Here is a 23,791-nt window from a genome sequence, read left to right on the forward strand (position 1 = left end):
GAAGCCATGTCGACCTAATTGCTGTTGAACAATAGTGGTCAACCTAGACAGTGTTGACCTACTTGCTGTTGACCAAAAGACTGGATCCCGTATATACAGTATATGAATTTGTAATAATTTTCTTATGTGGTTACATTTACCATTGTACCTATAACTTTAACATATATAGCATTACCATATGAGCATTCATTTTTACCATGTTATACTGTAGGTACCTCTTTTATACTGCTTTTACATATCATATCAGCATGGATCATAATACTTTAGCATATAATGTGATGTACAGCTATAAAAAGATATACTGTGTGTATATATATATATATATATATATATACAGTCATGAACAATCTATCCAGTCTGTGAAGATACTCCCTCCTGAGCTCACACATTTTTAAGGTGAGGGAGTGACTGAACCATCTACATATACTGGCTTTATCGCATTGACATATATTATTTTATATAAATTCTTTGTATAAATATTTGACTTTTTGTCTGCAAAGAAATTTTATGTGGAATTTGTGATATTAAAATATTACTTTTTACTAATTGGTCATGGGCCTCTATTTGGGTGATCTTTTGGTGAGGAGTTATTCTCTATAAGTCCCCAGGATTTATTGTTCTCCATTATACAGAATACATCTGGTTGGATTTCCGTAGAAGATCTTATATGTATCTGTAACCGATATAGCGCACTTGGGAACTGTGTTTTTTCTATGTGTATCTTGAGATTTTCCAACAGAGATCTCTCCCGGAGTGCTGCTTTCATACAGGCGCAAAATACGGATACTGTTGTGTTTTATATTTATATATATATATATATATATATATATATATAAAATTACTTTCAATTATTTTTTTATATCCAAATGTGTAAACAATAGTTTTAAAAAAAATTAGTTTATTAACCAATCAGCATATATGTTTAGAAACATACTGATTCAGGTTTAGCTATTAACTACTATTTACATAATTTGATATGTACACATTTAAGGACATACAGTATTTGGCAATAAATATTAGCCATATAAGCGGTTAAAAGTTTACACACTAAAGGGGTTATTCAATTAGGTGCGTTTGTCGTCACCTAAGTGAAAAAAAATCAACTTTTTGCTATTTTTTAGACTGGGAATTTACCCTATTCAATAGCAGGGCCGTTTATTCACCTAGGAAAACATTTGGGTGCCTCAAAAATTAAAATGGGGGTGAAAATGGCCCACAATTGCATACGCAGAGGAAGCAAATTCAATAGCTCCAAAATGATTGGAGCTAATTGAATACACCCTTAAGGGTAAATATATTAAGATTTGTGTTTGACCTGTGTTTGTCCAATTGTAAACACGTTGGTAATCAATCGGACACAGGAGAATTTTTCAAAATCAAAAATGAGTATTTAAACAAATGAACTCTAAAGCTCAAAAAAACAAAATATACATTATGGAAAGAACTTACCGTTGATAACGGTATTTCTCCTAAGTCCACAGGTTTCACAGGATAACATGGGATATGATGGAGCGACAGCAGATTTGCACCAATCGGTCACAGCTTTCTGGGCTCCCAGCATGCAACGGGTCTGTCCACATATCCCTGCCTCCTAGCTCAGGCAAATCAGTTGTATTCCAATGCTCAAGGCAGGTGCATCATGTAGATCAGTCAAGAAATACACACATGCACACTCTTCTGTTCCTGTGGAAACTGTGGACTTAGGAGAAATAGTGTTATCAATGGTAAGTTCTTACCATAACGTATATTTCTCTGGCAGGGTCCACAGGTTATCCACAGGATAACAATGGGATTTCCCAAAGCAGTTTAGCGGTGGGGACTCTCCGGATGCACAGAAGAATCCTTTGCCCGAATTCAACATCGGGAGAGGCAAAGGAATCCAAGGCATAATGTCTAATGAAGGTGTAAACGGAAGACCATATGGCTGCCTTACATACCTGTTCTGCTTAAGCACCACATTATGCTGCCCATTAAGGACCTACCTTATGAGTAGAGTGAACATAGACATTAGCCGGAACAGGAAGATCAGCTTGATAATATGCTTCTGAAATCGTCATCTGAAGCCATCTTGCCAGCATCTGTTTACAAGCAGGCCATCCTCTCTTGTGAAATCCATAGATAATGAAGAGAGAATCTGATTTTCTGATGGCACTGGTACAATCCACGTAGATCATTAATGCATGGATCACATCCAGCGATGCATCTCCCACAGAAAGGCCAGGAACCAGAAAAGCAGGGACAGCAATTTCTTTGTTAAGGTGGAACTTTGTCATCACCTTAGGAAGATACCCAGATCTAGTTCTGATAACTGCTTTATCTGGATACAAAATCAGAAATGGGGAACAACATGACAATGCCCCTAAGTCTGATATTCTTCTAGCTGACCCCATAGTCAGTAGAAAAACCACTTTAGCTGTCAACCATTTATGATCCATTTTAATAAGTGTTTCAAATGGGCAACTTGAAGGGCTTTCAGGACTAAACATAAGTCCCACGGCACTGTAGGAGAAACAACCGGAGGTTGAATGCACAGCATACCCTGGAAAAAAGTACACACATCCTGTAAGTTGGTCATTTACTTTTGGAACACTACATTCAATGCTGACCCATTCTCTCTCAAGGAAGCCACCTTCAAACCTTTATCCACTCCTCCCTGAAGGAATGCTAAGACCCTGGAAACTCTGAAAGATTTTCTTTCACTGTACTAATGAATATAGGCTTGCCATATTTCATGATAAATGCGAGCTAAGGAAGGTTTCCTTGCTGTGAACACTGTTTGAATTAACTGTTGAAAATATCCTCTTGACTTCAGGATAGAAGTTTAAAGGGCCACGCTGTCAAAGACAGTCGATCCAGATGTCTGTGATAACCAGGACCCTGCGTCAGTAGGTCTGGACTTTGAGGGAGCAGAAGTAGAGCATCCATTGCCATTCTCTGCTGGTTTTCTTGCTTTAACTTTCTCTCCACCCTGGGTAATAAGGTACAGTAATTGGAGGAAAACACATCAGCCAGATGAAAGTCCAATCTCACCGATAAAGCCTCCACAAATATTGCTCTGGGATCCTTTGTTCTTGACCCATATGTGAGCACTTTGTTGTTCAGACAGGACACCATGAGATATATCTCTGGCAACCATCCTTGTTTACTAGAGTCAGGAAGACCTCCGGGGTAGAGCCCATTCGCTTCACTGAATGATTTGTCAACTTGAGAAAGTCTGCTTCCCCGTTTATGTTTCCCGGAATGAAACAGCAGACAAGGTTGGATGATGAAGTTCTGCCCACTTTAGTATATGACTTACCATCTTCATCACTTTTCGGCTGTGAGTTCCTCCCTGATGTTGAGGTATGCTACTGCCGTCGCATTGTCCGAGCGGAACTGGACTGCTTTTCCCCGGAGACTCTCCCGTACCTAAACCGGTGCCCTGTATATGGCCCGAGGTTCCAGCATTTATTGGCAGACAACTTTCTTCTTTGGGAACACAATCTTCCTGACACTGCTCCCCAGAATTAGAATTTCCCAATCTGATATCAAAAGGATTTTCCTTTGTCCAGCTGGGATGTCTGTAGCCATCAGGCTAACGACCTTCTTATTTTTATCTTAAGTACCCTAGTCTGTGTTTTTAACGTGTAATACAATCCATTATTACCTACAGCACCTTGTATTCCCAGGTGGTCCCTCCAAGTACCAACCAGGCCAAATACTGCTTAGCTTCCAAGATCCAATGAGATTGGGCATATCAAGTGTGGTGTGGCTGTAGATTCTATTTTGTAAGAATCAGACGCTGCAGAGATCACGAGTGGAATTGTGTATACTCCACCATGTAGAATGTAGATACCATCCATCCCATCACGTGCATTGCTGTGTGAATTGATACCGTTTGACTGTGTAGAAAGTCCTGAATCCTAGACTGAACCCTGGATATCTTGTTGCAAGGTAAAATTACTCTCTGCAGTACAGCCCCCAAGTGAGTCATCTGGTGTGACGGAACTGGAGACGATTTTTCCCAATTTATGATTCACTTGTGCATCTACAAACATGTTAATGTCTGTTGCAGATGACATAAAAGCAATCCCTGTGACTGTGCCAGGATTAAAAGATTGTCTAGGTATGGAAAAAATATTATCCCCTGCTGGCGGAGATAAGGTGTCATTACCACCATACTCTTGGTAAATACTCTGGGTACTGTGGCTAACCCAATGTGTAGGGTCTAGAACTGAAATGCTGTTAGAGGATAGCAAACCTGAGATAACACTGATGAACAGTGGCATAGGAACATGTAGGTAAGCATCCTGTATATCCATGGATACATATAATCCCCTGGCTCCATGCCAAATATAAGGAATGTAACGATTCCAAATGCGACCAAGGTCCCAAATGTATTTGTTCAGCATCTTGAGATTGAGAATGAACCAAAATGACTCATTTGGCTTCCTAACCTAAACCAGGTTGGAGTAAACCTTGTCCTCATTTGCAGGAGGAAATGGAATGACTACTCCTGACTGAAGCAATTTCTGAACTTCTTCTTGCAAAGCCTTGGCCTACGTCTCTACCCAAGACAGGCTATATTGAAGGCGAAAGCATAACCTAGAGACACCGTGCCAGATCTGTGCAAACTGAAGAAGTCAGCCCCCCTAGCCTGGGGTCCCTCAGGCGGAGGCCCACACCATCAGACTGATGGTTTATTATTTCTACAGCACCTGGTATTCCCAGATGGTCTCCAATCTGAGTAATAACCAGGCCCAATACTGCTTAGCTTCCAAAATCAGATGAGATTTGGCCTATCCAGTGTGGTGTACCTGTAGAACCCAACCAGACTTCTTGTAGCCCAATGCTTTCCTAGTCATCCCAGACTTGTTGTATTGGCTTATTCCTTTCACTCTTCCTAGAGACCAAAAAGGGACAAAATGCGGAACTTTAGGATTGAAACTGTATGTGGAAGGAATTTGACCTTCTTGGAGTCTGCTTCTGACTACAGAATATCTGTCAAATCTTTACCAAAAAGAATATCTCCAGAAATGGACAAAGATTCCAAAACCTTCTTAGATTCTGAATCAGCTTCCACGTATGCAACCAAACTGCTCTGTTGGCTGATGCCCTGGAGGGGGTAATGCCCATATCCAATGCTGCTTCTCCAGGAACATTGCAGTCTGTTTTTATATGAGCTATATGAGATTTTTGCTCTATTGAAAATTCTCATTCCATTGCAACAGCCCAGGCAGCCAATGCCTTTGCCATTCAAGCCAAGGGGAAAAAATGTTTTTTTTTAGAAAACGATCCACTCTCCTATCCGTGAAGTTGAAAGCAAAGATAACGTAGATTTTTGCACTGTTCGAATCACATGCATATCTACTTTAGGAACCATCTTCCCCTTTTAAACAATCCCCAGCTGGAAGAGGATAATTGGAATTCCATTTCTAAGGAATTCTAAACTTCTCATTGGGCATAGCCCAAGCCTCTTCCATGATTTCCGTTTGATGATCTGATCCTGGAAAACTCAGGTTTTGGAATGTTTAAACACAGGTGCCTTGGTTTTTAACACAGGCTCTGCTGAATCCTCTATGTATAGAATGGCTTCATTGCTTTAATTAACTCAGCTATATCCCAGATCTGAGACCTACCTCTTTTTGTACGATGAAGTAGAATAAATTGAGCTTTTCATCTTCTGATGAATCCCCATCTGAACAATGTGTAGCTTGTGAGAGTGAAGATTGACTTACCACCGGCTTTGAGAAGCTGCTGCTGGGAGTGATACACCATAGGTGGGAATCTGCATGTAAAGGTTAAAAGTGTAACACCTTCCCTGGTACAGGAGTTTGGAGGAATTATCCGTTCAGCTTATTGGATAAAATCTGTGCAAAGATAGCCCAAGGGGGATACATTTGTACCTGATATGCCTTGTAATTTTGCTGAAGCCAAAACATTATGCACACAAACCATCCTGAATCAGATCATGAGAGAATAATACAGCTTTGCAAAACAAACATGGTATGAGTGTCCTCACCTTTGCCATTCTTTTACATGATATATAATCAGCACTTCCACAGAGTACTACACAATTTTGTGACTGTAATCACTTTAACTTTTTAAAATGATATCCATCTGACCCTACCCATGCAACAGCATTGAGGATCTGCAATACAAACTGTCAGACATATAATAAAGTTAGCATAATACTAGCAGTCAGTCACGTTATACATAAGTATAATAAGCAAAATGTGTACATAATCAACTACAATGACATTTTAAGTATGTAAGAGAACACATTTACTGAATCATGTTTTAAACAGATTTAACGTATTCAGAAGCAATGCGAAAGAAACAACAGTAATCGTATACAGACTCATATGCAATAGGCACTTACCTAACTATTCGTACTCAAAAAATAGATAGAGATTTGGTGCTGTATTACCCGTACTCAGTAGAGTGGGATACAGGGAGACTCACTCCACTTCCAAGATCAATCAAATACGTTAGCGAACGCTGAGTGGATCCAGACTCTACTAATGTACACTGCCGCTCCATAAACCATAGTGAACACAGACGCTCAGTGAACACAGACGCACCGGTCACACAGCCGCCTATGCTGCGACCAGGTCCTCTCATGTACAGCGTCTGGGATGGAAGCGGAAAAACAGTTCATGGCGGGAGACTCGGAGGAAACTGGATATGAACCTGGGGGAAGGGCGACCAGGAGAGCATCTGACTCCCCACTGCTGACCTCAACCCTATGGATCGCGGCCTCATACTATTCCCGGAGCCTCTGTTCCCTAAGGCCTAGTCTTGGTGCACCCGGTGTGGCAGCCATGTCAGCTGCTGTTTGGTAGTCTCCTCCCAAAACACTGCATCTGTGTCTGTATTCCATCTACTAAGTGGAATCGATGCCTTACCTTCTCACCGTGCTCTGGCCACAGCCTGGTAACGTCTGCTGGACCTGCTAGTGTATCCAACACAGGCGCCCGCCGAAACAGCACTGTACTCATGGGTAAGCAATGTCGCAACCCAGAGGAAAGGTGTTGGAGCGACTCTTTCTAAGGTACATATAAAACGCTGTTTAGAAAGTTCACTCAAAAATTAGTAAGACTATAAAAATAAAATAAGAAAGCTTAGGGCTGTTAAAAAGCAGCAGCCCTCTGACCATAGTCCGTCTCCTGTCGCAGCAAACAAAAAACTGATTTGCCTGAGCCAGGAGGCGGGGATATATAGATGGGTCCATTGCATGCTGGGAGGCCGGAAAGCTTTGACCGACTGGTGCAAATCCGCTGTTGCTCCCTCATATTCCATTGTTATCCTGTGGTTAACCTGTGGACCCAGCTGGAGAAACACAAACACACAATCATTCTACACTCACACACAGGACTTTAGAAAACAAAGAAGTAGAAAAAAATAACAATATTGGATGGAGTAAGTTGTGCCCTCTAGCGGCAGCTCAGTCCCCACTCACAAGAGCATCAAGTCTTGGGACACCCTGAGGATTCCGAAATGTATTGGTGTCGAGGACACCGGTGGTTTTAGTGGGTTTCACTCCATTTTTCTTTTTAGCCTTAAGGTATAGAGTGGAACAAACCTTACCAGCCAAATCAGGGACTAAGAAATGTTTTATTCATTTTAATTGTGCATGTTTTTTATGTGGATTCTCTTTTTACATTAAATAAAACCTTTTTTTATAAAGTACATCCTTTTTTTGGGTCTGGTGGAAAGTCCAGAGTGATCATAAAGGGATAACCATTTGGTGTTCATACCATAGATAAAAGATACCTTTTGATGCATATAGGAAAACTCTGAGGAGTGAGAACAACAAGAGAAAATAAACCTTTATGTGAACACATCTCACTTAATAGGAGTGAGTCCCAAGGTTTCTATTTCAGTAGTGAAATAATTCTATTACACTACTGGATAACTCTGTCTCCTTGCTGTTCTCCATTTATATTGAAGCACACAGGAAATTGCTATCAGGATATTTCTGTGGAAATCTAGCAGCGCTTGAGAACCGCTTTCTTTTGTGTTGTATATATGGAAAGTCCCCCTCAGTTTGACAAATACAGAACAAGAAATAAGACAGCTTTTTTATAAAGAACTCCCCACTATTAGCACTTTGCAGTACAGAGCAGCAGTGGTCAAAGACTTCCACAACCTTCCCGCTGCCCACGGGACATTGTGGGTGGCACTCAGGAGAGTGTCCAATTGGTGGAACTGTCCCTCCCACTGAAATTGGGACAGTTGGGAGGTATGCATCAATTTGCAGCGGTCTCAAATGGATTCTAATTCCCCTTTCACACTACAAGCAAAATCTCGGGTTACCCTGCTCTTTACTCAGCACTTTCACGGGTCCAATGTGTGAAAAGCATATTACTGATATTGAATCTGCCACTCAGTTAATTTAGCCTAATGTGCTAAACTGAGGCATTATGGCCCTCATTCCAAGTTGTTCACTCAATAGCAGTTCTTAGCAGCAGTGCAAACGCTAAGCCGCCGCCCTCTGGGAGTGTATCTTAGCTTAGCAGAAGTGCGAACGAAAGGTTAGCAGCACTGCTACAAAAAGAGATTGTGCAGTTTCTGAGCAGCTCCAGACCTACTCCTAGCTTGCGATCACTTCAGACTGTTTAGTTCCTGTTTTGACATCATGAACACGCCCTGCGTTCGGGCAGCAATGCCTGCCTATCCCCAGGCACACCTGCGTTTGTGTCTAACACGCCTGCATTTTTACACACATTCCCTGAAACGGTCAGTTACCTCCAAGATATACCCACTTCCTGTCAATCACTCTGTGGCCAGCAGTGCGACTGAAAAGCGTCGCTAGACCTTGTGTTTAAGTACTTTGGCTGTTCTGAAAGTACGTCGTGCGTGCGCATTGCGCCGCATACGCATGCGCAGAAGTGCCGCTTTTTTACCTAATCGCTGCATTGCGAATCAAAACAGCTAGCGAACAACTCGGAATGACCCCCTATGTGTGTAGACTGTTATGTTAGGAAGGCAATTTTTTTCTTAGAATCTCAGCCCCAGAGAGGATATACAGTAAATGTCTGTGTACTGTATGTACAAATGTGGGCACAAGTGCAGCCTAAGTACTTAATCTTCAGCTTTCACCATGTGTTAGAGACAGGGACTGCTACTTTTGTGACCAAAGTGCTCAGTTTGTTTGGGCCCCCACAAGCCAATTATATGGTATGACTACTTCCAATCACTAATGAGGAAGTTGATTATGAGGGTGTTAATTACATAATAATCTTGTAAAATAAATTTCATGAACTCACTGCAAATAAAGTAAGATGGAGAGGGTGCTTAGATGGTTAATGTCCCTACTTGTATTAACTTTGGCGAATCACACCACTTATTTATTATGTCAACAAAGGAGCAGTAGTGTACAGCACACGCAGCTTGCATAAAAAGAGCTATTTTTTAATGACAAATAATGCCAAAGCCGGGGGACACTTTTTGACTGGTCCCTGCGGCCATGGCATTACCCCCCCGAACTAGTCACCCCTGGCCGGGGTACCCTGGCGGAGTGGCAACCCCTTAAATCAAGAGGTCCCCCTCCAGGCACCCAAGGGCCAGGGGTGAAGCCTGAGGATGTCCACAGCACCCCTGGGCAGTGGGTGTCATGCTGATAGCCTTTTTGTGTGTTAAAAAAAGAATATTGTCTTTTGTTGTAGAACTACAAGTCCCAGAAAGCCTCCCCCGCTTGCTGGTACTTGGAGAACCACAAGTACCAGCATGCAGGTAAATAAAAGGCCCGCTGGTACCTGTAGTTCTACAAAAACATACCCAAACAAAAACAAGACACACACCGTGACAGTACAAATTAATTAAAACACACTTACACACTCATACATACTTACCTACATCCCATGCCAGCCAATCACGTCTCCTTGTCTAGTAGCATCCAATCGTGTACCTGTTAAACAAAAATTCCATTATGCTCACCTATTATCCGGTGATGATCTGTCCTCTTCTTTCCTGAAGTAATCCACGGGCTTGTAAAAAATAAATAAACGGAATCCATGCCACTTAAGGGCTCCTTTACACATGGAATCCGTTTTCTCAAATGCCGGGACCCCCTGTGACTCCTGTCACTGGAGAACCCAGCAGCCAATCAGGGTGCTCCCCTGATTGGCTGTGCGCTACTAGCCTGTCAATCAGGAGTAGCGCAGCAGCTAGAATGGAGGATCGCGCTCCTCCATTTTAGCCTATGATGGGAACTTTGCGGTCTGCGGTTAACAGCGGGGTTAATTGGGGACATCCACAAGAGTGACACCAATTAACCCTGCGGTTAACCACAGACCGTAAAGTTCCCATTATAGGCTAGAATGGAGGAGCATGATCCTCCATTCTAGCTACTGCACTACTCCTGATTGACAGGCTAGTAGCACACAGCCAATCAGGATAGCGCCATGATGTGGCACTCCCTGATTGGCTGCTGGGACTTCCAGCAACAGTAGTCACGGTGGGTCCCGGCATTTGGGAAAAGGGGTTCCATGTGTAAACATGGATCCCCTTTAGTGGCATGGAGCGGGATTCCGTTTTTTTTTATTGTTTACAAGGCCGTGAAATACTTCAGGAAAGAAGAGAACAGATCATCACTGGATAATAGGTGAGTATATTGGAATTTTGGTTTACCAAGTACACAATTGGATTCTACTGGACAAGTGGATGTGATTGGGCGGCGTGAGATGTAGGTAAGAACAGATGTGTCCCCTTACATCTTTGCTTGTATGTATGAGTGTGCAAGTGTGCTTTAATAAATTTGTATTGTCACGGTGTGTGTGTCTTGTTTTTATTTGGGTATTTATTTTGTTGTAGAACTACAGGTACCAGCGGGCCCGTTATTTCCCTTGTGGATCTCCAAGTACCAGCAAGCAGGGGAGGCTTTCTGGGACTTGTAGTTCTAAAACAATAGACAATATTCTTTTTTAACACACAAAAAGGCTAACTGCCCAGCACCCACTGCCCAGGGGTGCTGGGGACAGCCTCGGGCTTCACCTCTGGCCCTTGAGGGCCTGGAGGGAGGGACCCCTTGATTTAGGGGGTCCGCACTCCTCCAGGGTATCTCGGCTCATGGTGACTAGTTGCGGGGGTAATGTCAAGGCCACAGGGACCAGTATAAAAGTGTACCCAGCTGTGGCATTATTTCTCTGGCTAGTGGAGCCCGGTGCTGGTTTTAAAAATACAGGTGACCCCTATGTCTATTGTCCTCCTTTATTTTTGGAACTAAAGCCGGTCCAAGAGCCCGGTGCTGGTTGTCTAAATACAGAGGGACCCCAGACAATTTTTTACCGATATTTCAACAACCAGGACCATCTCAAAGAGCCAGAGGCTGGTTATGTTAATGGGGAGAACACACGCAATTTTGTTTTACACTTTTAACTCTTTCTATACTATACACAATGAAGCCCTGCACGGATCTCACTAATCCGGTCGTGCTTCATTGTGTTATGTCCGGCAGTATTTTACTAATCACTCCCATAAAAACACTTCCCTACAATACGAATGTCATCAACATCGGAAAATACGAAAATTGAAAAATTGGCACCTTAGTAAATTACCGAAAATGAATAAAGAAAGTTGCAAAAAAAAGTCCGATAAAAATCGAGATCATACTTCCACCAAATCGGCAGAAACACAAATCTTAGTAAAGATACCTCTGGGTGTATTATAGATTTATTGACGATTTGGTGATTTTTTGTAAACAGGATATTACAATGTTAGAGGATATTATCAATGGGCAAAACTTCTCTGATATTCTCATCAAATTCACATTAACCAGCAACAGGGACAATATCTGTTTCCTAGACATCTTTTTTAAATAAAAAATGGACAGATTCAGACATCCCTCTACACTAAACAACTGATTGCAATACTATCTTATACGCAGACAGTTTTCACCCTTAAACAACCATGCGGGGTCTCTTGTACACGCAGTTTCTAAGACTATGTAGGAGTAACAGTGACCCCACAGTTAAAAATATCTGACTTGATAAAATGGTAGAGAAGTTTATTGAAAGAAGGTATGATAAACTAGAATTGATGAGAGCACGCAGCAGGGCCTTAAAGACATACCGGCAAAAACCTGCCCTAGACTCTACTGGTAGGAAGACAGACATGATAGCTTGGGTTAATGAATAAAATACGAATAGCCTGCATACCTTAGAAAAGGCAAAAAAAAAATTGGCAAATGGTTACCACAAACCCGGAACTAAAATGTTTCCATAAGAGTAGACTTATGCCCAGCTATACCCATGGAAGAAACCTCAAAGCTCTTATTGTAAAAACAGATGTGATGGGTTTCAATGATTCTATTGCACCCCAGCACTTTTTAAGCCATAAAACGGCTGTTTTAGGTGCTAGGGTTGCACAACTTGTTCATATTTGACTGTGGGAGATTCTATCCCACTCCCATATACCAGGAAACGATATACAGTATCATCAAAAGGCCACTACCATGCACCAGTCATTTTGTGGTGTATGTTATTATATGTCCCTGTGGCCTTTACTATGTGGGGAAGACGGAGTACAAACTAAAAGTTTGTCTAACCCAAAACAGATCAGCGATCAGAGGAGCTTTGCTCACAGGGAACAGCAAACAACTGGTCGCTTGCCACTTTGCACAATTTAAACACAACCTTTCTAGACTGAAGTATAAGGTAATTGATCATGTCCCAGTGCCAAGACGTGGGGGGATCATGGTAAAAGACTTTTACAACTTGAATCCAGATGGATCTTCCGGCTAGATTGTTTTTCACCGAAGGGCTTAAACGAATCTCTAGCACTTAGTCATTTTTTAGAAATATAAATATGAGATTTTAGCAAAGTGGGTCATTTTAGCCAGTTTAATAAAGGGTATTAGCTATCTTGAGTTTTATTTTTTTTAAAGTGAGCCACAAGGTGGCAGTATGTAATCTGTAGGTATTAGTATAATAATACAAGGTATGGTAATGTGGATTTACAAAATATGGCTTTCTGGAATTCCCTTTTTAAACATTGTAATTGTCACCATATTCACACACATTATGAGTTACACTAGATTGTGCTGTTATTTGCACACACATTTACTTGAGGAATATGGTTGCACGCATTGCACAGATGGAAACTTTGGGTTTTTTTTATTAAACGTTTTTTACTAATGTTGTATGATAATTGCTGTGGCACTTTAGTAGATGTGTTTACATGAACTTTAAGCAATATGCACTTGTTATTATAGCGATGCGCTGGAAACATGTTGTGCTTTGCTTCCAGTTGGTTTCCATGGTCCCCGAAGAAGAATGGATGACGTCACTTCCGGCGTGATGGGGGAGCCACGACCGGAAGTGCCTGATGTGGGAAGGCGGCTGGCGGGACCGGGAGACACACTGAGGAAAGCCAAGAAGAGGTAAGGCTTTGTTTTATTTGGGTATTTATTGTCACTGTTTTAACACTGTTTTGTCTGTAGATGGGGAGAGGTCCTCGAAATGTCATATAATAAAGCACACCCTGCGGGTTTTATGCACTTTATCTGATGTATCCAAGCCTCTCAGTGCCGTCTTTTATATGGAATCTACAAGCATCTGGTGACTGCACCCCTCAGGAATGCACCTTAGTGAGTAAATGAATAAAATGAATAAGATCGGAGTGCCGGTTCAAACTGGCATTTATATATATATATATATATATATATATATATATATCAATGCAAAAAGTGTCACTGGCACTCCGGACTTACGTTTTAACTTGCTCCGGTGCCCTCCTCTCAGATTTGCATCCGTGTATATCGTCCTTAGTATGGACGGCACTCAGAGACTTAAAAGGCAATAGCTTGGGTGAAAAAGAGCCCTGCAGGGCAAATTTATTGAAACGTTTCGGGGTCCTTATCCCCTTCATCAGACAACCAGGAAGGGGCTCTTTTTCACCAAAGCTATTGCCTTTTAAGTCTCTGAGTGCTGCCCATACTAAGGACGATATATATATATATATATATATATATATACATAGCAAAGCAAGATACATATGTATTATCTCTATCTATCTATCTATCTATCTATCTATCTATCTATCCAGTATATACAAATGACCGGCACTCCCAAACTTCATCCAATATTTTTCCTGGGTGCCCTCAAAATATGGTAACATTATGAAGAAGTTCCTCTTCAGTACTTACATGTTACAACCATCCAGATTATCAATGGAGTCCCACTCATCTTAGCGGGACAAGCATTTTAAGCAGTCAACGTTTCATTTATTTTGCATAAATTTAATCAGGACACATGTGAATGGTTGTAAGTCCTGAGAGTGCCGTTTCTGCTTCTTCGTATGCAGTATATCCCTCTGACTAAAGAATGCATGGTGCTAGCGATATCAACTTGCGGTGGGGGGAGAACACAGTGCTCTGTTCCTGGACTTACTTGCCAGTGGCTGTTGTAGAGCAGTCCATTATTCAAATAGGGGAGCCACATCAACTGCCACCCCTAAACACTGTCAAACATCGCTGGGTGTGGCTCCTCTATTTGAATAATGGACTGCTCCGCAACTGCCACTGGCATGGAAGTTCAGCCTTATGGTTCAGGAGATTTTGTGATGAGTCAGTGGTATTTGCCTTTTACATATATATATATAGAGCGGTTAGGTTCGGCACTCAAATGGGTATATAGCGTAATACTTGCTGCGGTGCCCTCTGTGATCTATGGCAAGATCCGAATAGATAGATGCGGAGGTCAGCGGCACTCAGCAGACGGGATAAACAAGTGAAAATTCTTTATTGACGTCCTACGCCGTTTCGGGGACTAACCCCCGTCTTCAGGGACAGATCATACACAAGTGATAACATACAAGGAAACATATTTATACCCTCCCAAACAAGCACTCATTAATGGAATCATACTCACCTGTCCTGGCGTCAGCGATTACAGCGTGACCAACTGTGCAGCATCCAGGTCGCGGAGTGGTGACGTCAGCCTGCTTAGTCGAGCGGGGAGTCTATCGCGGGAACGTAAGTCCCGTTGCCAGGCAACCCCAAGCTCAAGACGTCATTGAATACGCTATCCTCTGCTAATCCTAGCCAATCACAGGGCTCTGTCTGTCAGCGGACGCACTGGGCAGGGATTACGTCACCATTGCAACTGTTGCTGGGCAACACCTAAACAGAAAAAGACTTGATAAAATATACAGTGTGAAACACAATAAATTAAACAAAAATTAAACAATACCCAGCTAATCTACTCGGACTATCGTCCACAGTTGACTATACTCATGGTGCTTACAAACTAATATATAAACAACATAATAACAATTATAAGACAAAAACCACACATGTGATAATGTAAAAATATACATAACAATAACCTAAGACATAAAATATACCCAAAGGGAACGCAGAGGGGAATATCAATCAACCATATATGGTTACTAAATCTGTTATCAAGTATATTTGTAATAATGCGGCCAATAAGCAAATAAATTATGGATAACAAGTGTATCTATGTATACTATCTTGTAAATAATGCCTAATAAATGACCAAGCAAGATTTATAGAAAGCATTGGAGACCTAACGTCTCATTAAGGCCACGTGGTGATAAGGTGTTGAGAACATAAATACACCTACTCTCTCGTTGTAAAAGGATCCTGTTCCGATCCCCACCACGGTGTGAGGGGGGGACATGATCTATTATGATTGCCCGCATGCTGGCCAACGTATGTCTCACCTGCATACAGTGGCGGGCAATAGGTTGTTCACTGGAGCCTTTCTCCAGTGCCTGTTTGATGGCACTGCGATGAAGTGCCATCTGTTCACGAAATTGCCGCTGGGTTTTGCCTATATAGGCCAACCCACAAGGGCACTTGAGCATGTATATTACATAGGTGGTTGTGCATGTCACTCGATGCTGTATCTTGAACTGTTTGCCCGTCTGAGGGTGACTAAAATGTGATCCTGTCAGTAGTGTATTGCAGGTTGAGCAGCCCAAACATCGGTAGCACCCAACTTTGGGGCGCAGGAAATGAGATTGTTCCACTTTAGTCAAGGGAAAAACATCCAATTTTACAACACTATCCGCTATACTTTTACCCTTAGTGTAACTAGGAAGTAACTTGGATCCCACTAAGGCTGGTAATGTGGGGTCAGTGTTTACAATTGGCCACAATTTCTTAGCCTGTTTAACTAAAGAAGAGGTGTCTGTGGTATATTTATTAACCCACGGGATCCTAGGGGCCTGTTGTGTACCCCCCCTATCGGAATCAATATATAATAATGATTCTCTGGTATGGCTTAAAGCTTTTGTTTTGTTAGCTTCTAGTTCTGATAACAGGTATCCACGTGCCACAAATTTATTTACCATCTGGTCCATAGTATCTATTGTTTTTTGTGGATCAGATATAATCCTCCTAGCCCGTAAGAATTGGGAGTAAGGTAAACCCTTGCGTGTGGTGAGTGGATGAAAACTTTCATTGTGTAACACCGAATTCCTATCAGTGGGTTTCACATACAGATTAGTGCATATAGTACCTTCTTGTATTGATATCGCCACATCAAGGAAATGTATCTGTTGTGCTGAGATCTGGAACGTAAATTTAATCACACTATTGGTGGCATTATGTGCTTCCAATAAACTCCTCAATATATGTTCAGGGCCTGACCAGAGAATCAATAAATCATCTATGTACTTCTTGTAAAGGCACATAGATGGCTCTATCTCAGGGCTGAAAAGTTGTGTTTCCACTGCATACATAAAGGCGTTCGCGTACGATGGGGCCACCGGGGACCCCATCGCACAACCTGCCAGTTGTAGGTATACGCGCCCATTGAATGAGAAATAATTTCGGGTCAACACCAAAGATAATAATTGCAAGAATACCTCCACTGGTGGGCCTAGATATAGTGGGTTATCAGTGATCAGAGACCGTACCGCCTCCACACCTGCACCATGAGGGATGCAGGTATAGAGGCTGGTGACGTCAGCGCTGCAAAGCAGCAATTGATACAAGAAGGTACTATATGCACTAATCTGTATGTGAAACCCACTGATAGGAATTCGGTGTTACACAATGAAAGTTTTCATCCACTCACCACACGCAAGGGTTTACCTTACTCCCAATTCTTACGGGCTAGGAGGATTATATCTGATCCACAACAAACAATAGATACTATGGACCAGATGGTAAATAAATTTGTGGCACGTGGATACCCGTTATCAGAACTAGAAGCTAACAAAACAAAAGCTTTAAGCCATACTAGAGAATCATTATTATCTATTGATTCCGATAGGGGGGGTACACAACAGGCCCCTAGGATCCCGTGGGTTAATAAATACACCACAGCCACCTCTTCTTTAGTTAAACAGGCTAAGAAATTGTGGCCAATTGTAAACACTGACCCCACATTACCAGCCTTAGTGGGATCCAAGTTACTTCCTAGTTACACTAAGGGTAAAAGTATAGCGGATAGTGTTGTAAAATTGGATGTTTTTCCCTTGACTAAAGTGGAACAATCTCATTTCCTGCGCCCCAAAGTTGGGTGCTACCGATGTTTGGGCTGCTCAACCTGCAATACACTACTGACAGGATCACATTTTAGTCACCCGCAGACGGGCAAACAGTTCAAGATACAGCATCAAGTGACATGCACAACCACCTATGTAATATACATGCTCAAGTGCCCTTGTGGGTTGGCCTATATAGGCAAAACCCAGCGGCAATTTCGTGAACAGATGGCACTTCATCGCAGTGCCATCAAACAGGCACTGGAGAAAGGCTCCAGTGAACAACCGGTTGCCCGCCACTGTATGCAGGTGAGACATACGGTGGCCAGCATGCGGGCAATCATAATAGATCATGTCCCCCCCTCACACCGTGGTGGGGATCGGAACAGGATCCTTTTAAAACGAGAGAGTAGGTGGATTTATGTTCTCAACACCTTATCACCACGTGGCCTTAATGAAACGTTAGGTCTCCAATGCTTTCTATAAATCTTGCTTGGTCATTTATTAGGCATTATTTACAAGATAGTATACATAGATACACTTGTTATCCATAATTTATTTGCTTATTGGCCGCATTATTACAAATATACTTGATAACAGATTTAGTAACCATATATGGTTGATTGATATTCCCCTCTGCGTTCCCTTTGGGTATATTTTATGTCTTAGGTTATTGTTATGTATATTTTTACATTATCACATGTGTGGTTTTTGTCTTATAATTGTTATTATGTTGTTTATATATTAGTTTGTAAGCACCATGAGTATAGTCAACTGTGGACGATAGTCCGAGTAGATTAGCTGGGTATTGTTTAATTTTTGTTTAATTTATTGTGTTTCACACTGTATATTTTATCAAGTCTTTTTCTGTTTAGGTGTTGCCCAGCAACGAGTTGCAATGGTGACGTAATCCCTGCCCAGTGCATCCGCTGACAGACAGAGCCCTGTGATTGGCTAGGATTAGCAGAGGGAAGCGTCTTCAATGACGTCTTGAGCTTGGGGTTGCCTGGCAACGGGACTTACGTTCCCGCGATAGACTGCCCGCTCGACTAAGCAGGCTGACGTCACCACTCCGCGACCTGGATGCCGCACAGTTGGTCACGCTGTAGCCGCTGACGCCAGGACAGGTGAGTATGATTCCATTAATGAGTGCTTGTTTGGGAGGGTATAAATATGTTTCCTTGTATGTTATCACTTGTGAAAAAGAACTAGAAAAGCGGTTGTTGGATTGGGTGCACAATATCTAATTGTTGAATTGATTTATCAAATTAAAACGTAGCTTTTAATGCTTATATTAAAATAGTGGGGTCCTTATAGCAGGACACATACAGCAAAATATAGAGGTTAAAAACATAACATATATAGACACATAGGTGATATAGAAAGAAAAAAATGTGTGAGACAGATTCTTAAAAAGTGGGGTCACCACAATGACTCCTGCAATAAGTGTAGTAATTAATTATCATATACAGCAATGACCACTCAAAGTGCAGACAGGAGGGTGTTTATCAGTCCTGAATATGCTTAATACCGATTGGGGAACTTAAATATAGCTACAGTTAGTAGGATATTGTATTGGGACACTGCCTCTGATACTTGGATACAATTGAATGTGCGGGAATGACACTATTGGAACTTCTTTTCCCCAAAATAGAGATACGTTATTGTTAAATAGATAACATTGGCCAACTCGGCACTAATGTTTGGGACATGAAGAAAAGTGTACCACTGGTGCTGTATATTGCAATAAACTGTGTGTCTCCTTACGTGCTAAATTGGACAATACAGTTATAACTGTTTATAAATATAGGCACAAAGATGATCTACTTCAGTCCACTCTATTTGGAGGTAAGGGAAAGAATGTTGCAAATCTTCTGAGGCTAATGTAACATAAGAGCAACAATTGTTGCAACAGAGTCATGAGATAGAAACAAGATTTGTATGGTGATATTTGACTGGTGTGTTTGGTATTAAAGTCACCCTTAGTGACTGATACCTTTTGGCATCAATATATTAAACACAATATTTGTCTCAATAGATCATATCCCTGTGATTAAATATTATGTATTATATACATTTATGATATGTATGCCTCGAGAAAGGCTGTTACTTTATTGTGATTATACAATACACTATTTTCAATACGGGTCATACACATGGGTGCCTCTTGAAAGGCTAATCACTTTTATTAAACCAGTATATAGTGTATGTGCTGTTTAGTAATATTCCTCACTTCCTTAAAGGTCAGTTGTCCCTATTGTAGGATGATTAGTACTCTCTGTGAGGATTCAAATAAACATTAGTACTGTAGCTACTGATTATCATAACCCCTAGAGTGTGGTATGACTCTACCCAGTAACTGCAGTATGATTGCTGATCCCTACAGTTTAATTCTGGGTGATACAATAGCAGCTTAGCACAGGTTAAAAGTATCTGCATAAATTGCTTGTTGTACTAAATTGCCATTGACATTGAACAGTCTGCTTAAACATTATAATCTCCACAGAAGTGACCTGTTCATAAAAACGGGTAATTAATTCCCCTCCTACGGAAGTAACCTTGGGTAATCCACTGTGCTGCTATCCTGAGTGATCATTGATATGATTTCCTAAACTCATGCACGCAGCCTGCTGAGCAGATCCTGAGTGCTGAATACTTTAGCTCTGTGACAGTCAATGCTGGTGCAGGTGAAAACTCAATTATCTATTTCACAAAATACAACATTGCTATTAATTTCAAGGAGTGTGGTGGCCCACTAACACGCCGACATGCATGTTTCGCTGTACGGGCAGCTTTAACTAAGCTGAACCCGATTGTTTCCCACAGACGTAATTTACCAGGTAAGTATGGCCAATCGCAGCAGAGGATAAGGTCACATGCTTCTCTTGACCTATCCTACACTTTGCCCAGAGAGCCCAGCATAATTGCGGGGTCTTCACGTTGACGTCAGAGTCTGACGTGTGTGTGAGCAGCGGCTCCGGTCACATGATCGGAGCCCCGTACTTTTACACTTGCTACTAACAATCTATGGTATGTAGATATTATGCAAGAAATAGTGACAAAAGTCTCCAGGGGTATGAAGGTGCTTAATTGGACCCTGTAGTAACATATTTGGGGCTTGTATTTGAGCAATAAAAAACCGGATCCAAGGTTCGATCACATGATTAAAAGTCCCAAAACCTGAAGGCTCTTGCAATATGCTGAAATTGGAATTGAAGGAGCATAATGCGGCAAGATATTGAATCAATCTTATTAACGCTTAAGGTGTGTTATAACATGGCTAATAATAATGTGATGATAGCATCTGGTCTCATTATCGGACCATGATGCATTGAAATATGAAAAAATGAAATAAAATATAATAAAAATATATTGGTGGAATGTGTGTAAATTATTAAATTTAATTTAAATTACATAAACCCATGGATGAATTTTATCATAAGGATTATCATTACTGTTCAGATGTAAATACTGAACTGAGGGAACGTGCATCCTTGATCACACCTGAAAAGTGATATAAAATATCGAGAGCTCCTGGATGTAACTAACAAAGAAATAGTGTGATGTGTCATGCGTGATTGGTGCGCCGTGATAAGTGACTGAATAAGTCATACCAGGGAAGTGACAGGAGAAGGGAAGAGGGAACAGGGAAAGGATAAGTGATGCTCCAAAGGAACGGAGATGTAAAGAGTATGTGTATATATTATTAATGATGGTGAAAAAGTATGTACAAGAGGTCTTCCATGCATAGTATAAATCCAATCAAAAGAGGAGGAAGAGTGTGATAGTGTCCCAAAGTGTCAGGAGGGGAAAAAGTAAGAAAACAATGGGGGGGACAGAGTGCCAATTAATAGTGAATTAATGAGACACAGGAAAAATTAATAATGACGAAAAATTGATTTTGTATATGAATGAATGGTGATTACAAGGAGAACAATTATATCTGCAATAAAGAGAGAGAAATTTGTCGAGCAGACAAATTTAATGAACATGAATGAATACATTAATATAACTTACATCTAGATATTAAATATAAAACAGAAACCACTTATAAGAGGTGATGAAATAATGATATCCATGAATAGATACATTGATATATCCTACTTTGAGATACACCAATAAATCCTGCTGATCAGTGTTTATTACAAAACAAAATCAAAAATCTAAAATCGGTTATGCTGGAACATGCCCCATTCCATTACTGATCAAGCTGTAGCAGTTATATTCAGATTGAATTGTATCCTGCTCGGAATGCTCAATGAATCTGCCGCTAACTAACTTAAACCCTGGAATGTTATAAAATTCATCCTGCAAGGCTGCGTGCCATGAGGGACTGGAAGCTGTTTTGGAATGAAATAAAGCTCAAAACATCATCATCCCTGTTATATTAGGAGACTTATAAAAAGGAGATATAACTGTTGGCTTCATTCAAGCCATGCGGGTGCTGACTATTCAACAGGAATATCATTTTGGTCTCAAATCTTAAAAGTGCCTGGTCTAGGTCACCACCTCGGATCCCTAGTTGTATATGTCTTATACCAAAGACTTTCAGACCTGTAGGGTCACCCTGATGACATTTTAGAAAGTGTCGAGCCACTGATGTCAGTGTTTTAAATCTTGACTGGTCTCTGGCGGCATTGCGTATGCTGCCTACATGCTCTAAGATACGTACTTTCAATGGTCTTATAGTTTTACCGATGTATATTTTATGGCATGGGCATTCCATATGATAGACGGTTCCTATGGACGTACAAGTTATGAGTGTAGAAATCGTCCACTTATAATTATATTTGTCAAAAAACCATTTTTTAGGAACCATATATTGGCATGCCTTGCAACGTCCGCAGCTTTTTGATCCTTTTCTACTGGTTATAGGCTCCTGTGATTTTGAAAGATGGCTATGGACCAACTGGTCCCTGATGTTACGCGACCTCCGCCAGCTGCTTTGTACTTTTCTAGGTAAAATCTTCCTGAGGTCATGGTCTGTTTGTAATACTGACCAATGTTTTTGGAGAATGGTTTCTATCTCTTTCCAGTGAGCATTAAAGGTACTAATGAATCTCACTGGTTCCTCACGATTCTCTTTAGATTTAGTTTTGAGGAGAGATTCTCGTGGGTATTTTTCCACTTCGCGCATAGTTTTTTTAATGAGGGTGTTACTATAACCCCTATTTTTGAATCTGGTACCAAGTTCCCCTTGTCTGTGATTGAAGACATCCGGGTCCGATATGTTTCTCTTAGTCCGCAAAAGTTCCCCTTTTGGAACTGCTCTAATTGTGGAAGGGAGGTGTGAGCTAGTGGAATGTAGAATACTATTTGTAGCAGTGTGTTTCCTAAAGATATCTGTGGTGATATTTCCTTCATCATTGATATGGATTGTAAGGTCGAGGAATTTAATCTTAGATTGGCTGGTCTCGTATGTGAGCTTCAAATTCAGGTCATTGTTGTTGAGTATGGAGATGAACTGTTTCAGATCTCCTAAGTGACCATCCCACAGCATGAATATATCATCTATGTACCGGAGATAAATTAAAATATTCTCCGTGTACATTTCCATAGCTTCCTGAAAAACCACCTCCTTCTCCCACCACCCCAGGTAGAGATTGGCATACGTTGGGGCACAAGCTGTCCCCATTGCTGTGCCCCTTACCTGGAGATAGTGGGATTCGTTGCATGTGAAATAGTTTTTGGTTAAAATAAATTCCAAAAGTTGAATTAGGAAATCATTATGTTCACTCGGTCTTTCCATATCCAAAAAGTATTTAGTGGCCTCTATCCCTTTGTCATGGTTGATGCTCGTGTAGAGGCTTTCTACATCACACGACACCAACCAGACTCCGGGATTCACACTAAGATTTCGCAGCTTCAGAAGGACATCCATTGTGTCACGTGTGTATGATGCGAGTGAGGTGACATGCTTGCGGAGATGTTGGTCAACATAGATACTGGCATTTTCGGTAAGACTCCCTTTACCGGACACTATAGGTCTTCCGGGTGGCTTATTCTCGTTCTTATGAATCTTAGGGAGAAGATAAAGTGTTGGGGTTTTGGGTTTTGTCATTTTAAGGAATTCATAATCCTGTTTCTTTATGACACGATTGTTATAGGCCGTCTGTATTATATGGTTGTATTGTTTGAGGAATTTTTTGGGTGGGATTGAATATTAATTTCTCATAACAGTTTCCATCCCCTAGTTGTTTGGTGATTTCCTCAATATACAGATTCCTTGGCCATAACACCACATTCCCCCCTTTATCAGAGGGCTTGATAAGGATTTCTTCCCATTCTGCTATCTCCCGTAATGCTGTTCTCTCACCTACACTAATATTGTCATGACGCCGTCTTTTGT

General features: G+C 41.3%; 2 pseudogenes; both read right to left on the reverse strand.

Annotated features, from left to right (window-relative positions):
* Nucleotides 1-3,643: 3,643 nt before the first annotated feature.
* LOC134912939 (5S ribosomal RNA) lies at nt 3,644-3,759 on the reverse strand (annotated as a pseudogene).
* Nucleotides 3,760-4,685: 926 nt separating this feature from the next.
* LOC134912965 (5S ribosomal RNA) lies at nt 4,686-4,804 on the reverse strand (annotated as a pseudogene).
* Between the last annotated feature and the right edge of the window lie 18,987 nt (nt 4,805-23,791).

Source organism: Pseudophryne corroboree, chromosome 4 (assembly GCF_028390025.1).
Source record: "Pseudophryne corroboree isolate aPseCor3 chromosome 4, aPseCor3.hap2, whole genome shotgun sequence".
Lineage (NCBI taxonomy): Eukaryota > Metazoa > Chordata > Amphibia > Anura > Myobatrachidae > Pseudophryne > Pseudophryne corroboree.